Consider the following 6082-nt stretch of genomic DNA (forward strand, 5'->3'; position numbering starts at 1 on the left):
TCTGAAGTTGGAATGTTTCTCTGTCCAGAGGGAACTGGATCTGATAAGCTACTCACACTGTGGTATCATTTAGTTTGCTTGAATGGTTGGCAGTTCAGGGTGTGGCTAAAAGCTTAGGCTTTGAAGGTTTGGAAACTCGTTGTCATCTTCCAGGACTCTTGTGATCATGGGCAATTTACTTAACATTTTGTATTCTGGAGTGCCTGAGTGGCTCAGTTGGTGAAACATCTGACTTCGGCTCAGGTCATGATCTCATGGTTCATGGATTCGAGCCCTATGTTAGGCTCTGTGCTGACAGCACAGATTCTGTGTCTCCCTCTCTCTCTGCCCCTCATTCACTTGGTCTCTGTCTCTCTCTCTCTCAAAAATAAATAAACATTAAAAAAATTAAAAAAGAATGTTTTATATTTAAAATGGGTATAATTCCAGAATGTCATAGATCTTTTGTGAAGGTTCGTGGATAATATAAGACAGTAGACACAGTGTCTGCCAGGGAGTGAATTCTCCATAAATATTGGTTGTTATTATTAGTGATGAGTGGTTGCCATTCCGTATAGTACTATTTTTCATTCTTTTTCTTTTTAACAGCTTTACTGATATATCATTTAAGTACTATACAATTCCCCATTAAAGTGTAGCATTCAATGCCTTTATTATATTCACAGTTGTGTGCAAACTGTACAACTTCAGAACATTTCATTACCTCAAAAAAAAACCCCAAACCCTTTATCTACCACTCCCCTATCTCCCATCACACCCCCACCACTAAGTAGCCATTAATCTTCTTTCTTTTCTAGGTTTGCCTTTTCTAGATATCTCATGTGAATGGAATGCTAGAACAGATCTTCTGAGACTAGTTTCTTTCATTTAGCATAATGTTTTTAAGGTTATCCATGTTTCAGCACATATCAATCAGTACTTTGTTCCTTCTTATGGCTGAAAAATATGCCGTTGTATGGATATACCACATTCTGCTTATCTACTTATCAGTAGATGAATTGTTTCCTTTTGGCAATTATGAATATGATGCTATTTTTTTGTGGAAATATGTTTCTATTTCTTTTGGCTAGATGCCTAGGTATGGGATTACTAGGTCATGCGGTAAGTTTGTTTAATTACTTGAAGAATTGCCAGACTATTTTCCAAAGCAGTGCCACCATTTTTTTTCATCCCCACCATCATGTACAAGTGTCCTGATTTCTCCACATTGACTGTGTCTTTTCTGTTTTTTAAAAGTGAAATGGTTATAATTTAAATCTATAAAAACTTCATAAGGACTTAAACTGAGAGAGGATAAAGTTAGATCTTATTGAATTTTATGTATTCATGGAAACTACATAAGAGTAAAGATAATGGGCCAAAATTGTACTTTTGTGGGAAGTTTTGATGTCTACAGTCATTTAAAGAAGGCTTATTTTATAGGACATGCATGTAATTTATTGTCCAAACTACAATACATTAGAGAATGGAAGGAGTTCTATGTATAATTATGCTGGGGAACAAGGGTAAGTTGAGGCTGTCCCAGACACACTGGGGCATGTGGTCACCTGATGTGTCATTAAAGGCCTCACTATGCCTTCACTCATTTGGAAATATATTTTATTTTCTTTTTTAGCAGAAGTGATAGTTTGTATTTATCTCACACTTGGAGGCAAGAGTACATGAATACATTTGTTGTTTTAAGTTTTTTTTAATTTCAAGATACTTTATTGTTTTATTTAAAAAATGTTTATTTATTTTTGAGAGAGAGAGAGCAAGCAAAAGTGAGTGGGGAAGGGGCAGAGAGAGAGAGAGAGAGAGAGAGAATCCTAAGCAGGTTGTGCTCTGACAACCTGTGAGATCATGACCTGAATCAAAATCAAGTCAGACACTTAACCAACTGAGCCACTCAGGCTCCCCAAGGTACTTTATTTTTAAAACAGGTCAAAACACTAAGCTTTTGGCCCATTCTGCCAATGTACAAGCTACAAACGCTTGCTCAGCTGCTGGGAGGCACTCTTTAGTAGCATGTTCGACAAGTGAATAAAAATCCAGATGAAACAAATATCCAAATGGTTTCCATAGGAACACACATAAGTGACTCCATCTCCTAGAGTTCTCTATTGCTGCATCCATGCCAACCCTGCTTACAAAGACATCGCAAAAATAGCAGTGATTAAGTTCAACAGTTCCCCCAAATCTCATAATTCAAGCTAAACTTGCATCTAACAGTTACAGGAGTGGCACGTACTTGTTAATGCTAAGTAAAGCACAGGCAACAGGAGAATGCTCCATCCCTCTCTCCCAAGCACAGGACACAGGTAGAGTGCTGATATCCTGCTCTTGTACTTCTAGTGGAAAGTCATGGTTGTATCAGTTGCCATGTTGGTGTCAACATCACATAGATAGTTGGCCTCTGGAACCCACTGAAAGTAGAAGCAGCAGCAACAGTGTAAGCACCTATGTTTTCAAAAAGCATCCACTTGCCTGCATGCATCTTGGGCAAGTGACAGTGCTCAACAATGCCATCAAGGCTGTTACATGTCGGTCCCCATACACTGGTTCAATAATATTTCTCATCTCATCTGGTTTGGGTCTCTCTGCATAAGGGGCTTCATGTGTGCATGATCATAAAGAATGCAATTAAATGATCCATATACCCCATCATTCATGTAATACATAGAGATTTGTTCACTCGACTCATCTCATCATCAGAGCATGTCTATTCCTTTAATATGAGTTTTTTGGCAATGATATTAACCGTGATCATGAAAGCTGATGCAACATAACGTCTGCTGGGCTCAGCTATGATTCTCACTCCTGAGTCTGACGGCAAATACTTGTTCAGTGCTGGGTTGATAACACCGGTGATTGTCTTCAAATTTAAGCTTTACATCTTCAGATCCAGGAAAGCCACCACCGATATCAAGCAGAAACATGTTGAAACCAACCTCAGCTCCCATGTCAAAGACACAGTGGGTATCAGAGATGGTCTGCATGTAGGTCTCAGGATCAGTACAGCCACTTCCATATGGAAGCTGACACCGATGACATCAATGTGGAGCTCTTTTGCCCCAAAAGGAGCCTGCTGGTTTTGAGTGTGGCATCAGATTTAACACCGAGGCAACAGACTGCTTTGGAATCATCAGTGGCAATCTGCAACACTAACATTGCCTTTGGATGTGCCCTGGCACCTTCCCTCAATTTGACTTCACTATCATCTTCTGGACTCCCATTATTGATAGAATACTTAATCTGAGACACTTGTTTGGATTTGCATAGATAATCCTCTCTAGAGGCACCTAGAGACTCTGTACCAATTGTACTTCAGTCTTGCTGGCTCAATCAAATCCTGTCCCTATGGCAAGGAGCGTCTTCACTATGGTTCTATTATCATTGCATTTGACTGCATAAAAGGGGATGATCCAAGGACGAGCTTTTAAGCATCTCTGATGTTTCTTTGGAAAGTCTCCCAGGTCTGCGACATAGAAGGCATCCTTATCATTGGAAGACAAAACTTCATTAATTTTTTGGTCCAACATGCCCTTGGCAGTAAGGCCTTCATGGAGGAAATGGCAGTCAAACTGCATTACTAGAGTTGTTCATGGTTTCTTGATCTTTCCATGGAAAACTAAGAGATGGAATTTAAAGAAATTATTGCCACCATTTCTCAAAGGCCATTCTTGGGAATTCCAAGTCCCCCCGAAGATGCGTGTGCTCTTGGTGCAGCAGTGGTGATGTTCTAATAAACACAGAATTTGCTGTCTTAGAGCACACAGGTGCCATGGGCTGGCTCATGGCCTCTAGTACAAAGGACAGCTCCCCCCACCCCAGCCCACCACCTTGCTGCCTCCCTGGGGGGAATGCCAGACCCAGGTGGCCCCTGAGCTCTGGCAGAGGGTCACACCATAGAGGCTGAGGGCACTTACCTGTTGTTCCCTTGGAACAGAGCCAGCATAACTGATGCATACGGGAAATGAAGCCTAGCTGTTCAAACAGGCTGTATTGTTTTTGCAGCTAATCTGAAGCAGATTGCATTATGGATTTTACATTTTATATAATGTTGACATTTTAAAGATTTTTGTGGACCCTATATCATTTTTTTATTATTATACAAAAATAAACTCCTCCAGGAGTGCCTATTACTATATTAGGCATATAAATGTTGCCTTCTTCTCCAATATATATTAAAAAAAATAATTCAGGTCACAGTGCTTAGTGTTGTGGAAACACGCACGGAAGTCAGTCTGCATTTCAGGGATTGGGGTTTCTGAAACAGATTCTCCCATGCAAATCCTCTTTTCCAAATCCTCTTTTTCCCCCATTTTTCTTCCATTCTACTTCCCTGCTAACCAACCAACCAAACTGAACCCAATATCTGCAGTACTATTGACTCTTAGAAAAATAACAACTGTCCTATTAATTGGAATTCTGATTTCCATGAATATACAGGGTCAGTTCAGCCTATAATGCTAGAGCCTGGCAGAGTATCACCATGAAAATGACAAACAAACAGAGAGGCACTTGTTACTGCCCCAGGAGGGAAGGACCAAATACCATAGTCTTACCTTAATTCACCCTCTGGAGGACCTATCTTTGCCAGCAGCACAAACCGAGTCATGACCATTAAAGAACAAACAACTGTGAGAGAAAAGCAAGCTGAGAGGAAAACAATTGCTGTCCACTTGAATACACAGGAGGGCTTCTTCAAGAACATTTGAGTTGCATGGAAGGTTGACCCTCAAACAGTTGCCTAGGTCAGCAGGACCTGAGGCGATCCCTGGGGTGAGGACTGGTCAGGTAAGTTAAAGCCGCCTTCAGGGCACTTTCAACTTCCGGCACCAATTTCCTCAAGACGGAGGATGAGAAAGCAACACTGTTTGAGTTCAACTTTCTCCTTCACTGTTTTTTTTTTTTTTTTCTTGTTTCCTTTGTTCCTGTGAGTCGAGTATATCCAAGAGTGACTTCTAATAGTTGGGCAAATTCTTTATAAGGATGTTGCCTCCTGGTCTGATCATGGACTTACTTTTTAGCAATCCAAACTCATTTTATAGGCTCCAGGCATGATTGTGCAGAATGTTTTTAAAAGACATTTTTACTTCCAACCCTCTAAGTTCTAGGTTCCCTTTCACCATGACTCTACATAAATTTTCTCAGTACCTACTTATGTGTCGGGGAAGCTGCTATTTCTTGCTATAGTTTTCCTTCCCAGTTCTTGACTCATCTCATGTCTATTGTCTTCTATATAGCCCTGAAACTGCCTTATGTCTGTTTGGGCTGATCTCACTCCTACCTTGAGGAATTCAAAACAGAATCTTTTTTTCCAGACAGAAATTATTCTATTTTTATTAATTGACAAAGTAGGATATTTACAGAAATACTCTTTCATGTATGTATTTTTTTAAACATTTATTTATTTTTGAGACAGAGAGAGACAGAGCATGAATGGGGGAGGGTCAGAGAGAGAGAGAGGGAGGCACAGAATCTCAAACAGGCTCCAGGCTCTGAGCTGTCAGCACAGAGCCTGACACGGGGCTTGAACTCACGAACTGCGAGATCATGAACTGAGCCGAAGTCGGACGCTTAACCGACTGAGCCACCCAGGCGCCCCTCATATATGTATTATTATATTATATATTACATATGTCTCACATGCCCATCACTGAAGAGAAAAAATACTCTGTGGTTTTACTTACACTACCATTAACAAGGCTAATCAGAACTTTGCTTTGAATAAGATTTGGTGATCTTAATATCCTCACTAGATCTCTGCTGAATTTGAAAGTTGTTAATCACTTATTTCCTTAGAAATACTTCACTTTTTAGCTTTTGTGACACTGACATTTGTTGATTCTCCTGTTAATCCTCTGGCTATTTTTCCTGTCTCCAATGGCTTCTCTTTCTCAACGCATTTCATAGTTCTGTGCTTGTAGCCCTGTGCTTCTTACTCTAATCAATGGAATAACATATTCTGCAGCATTCAGACAAAAACTGCTTCTTAGTTACCCATGAAAATCTCCTAAGAAGGTGCCACACTGGAAAACAATATAGCATATATTATCTTTTCCTCCAACATTGAAACTCCAGTTCCTACTGAGGCTCA

General features: G+C 40.1%; 1 pseudogene; it reads right to left on the reverse strand.

The window, feature by feature from the left end:
• Nucleotides 1-1983: 1983 nt before the first annotated feature.
• On the reverse strand, nt 1984-3585 carry LOC124529268 (ornithine decarboxylase-like; annotated as a pseudogene).
• Nucleotides 3586-6082: the final 2497 nt, after the last annotated feature.

This window comes from Lynx rufus, unplaced genomic scaffold (genome assembly GCF_022079265.1).
Source record: "Lynx rufus isolate CCGP_SWC_20201006 ecotype Redwood Valley unplaced genomic scaffold, mLynRuf1.p SCAF_6, whole genome shotgun sequence".
In the NCBI taxonomy this organism is placed as follows: domain Eukaryota; kingdom Metazoa; phylum Chordata; class Mammalia; order Carnivora; family Felidae; genus Lynx; species Lynx rufus.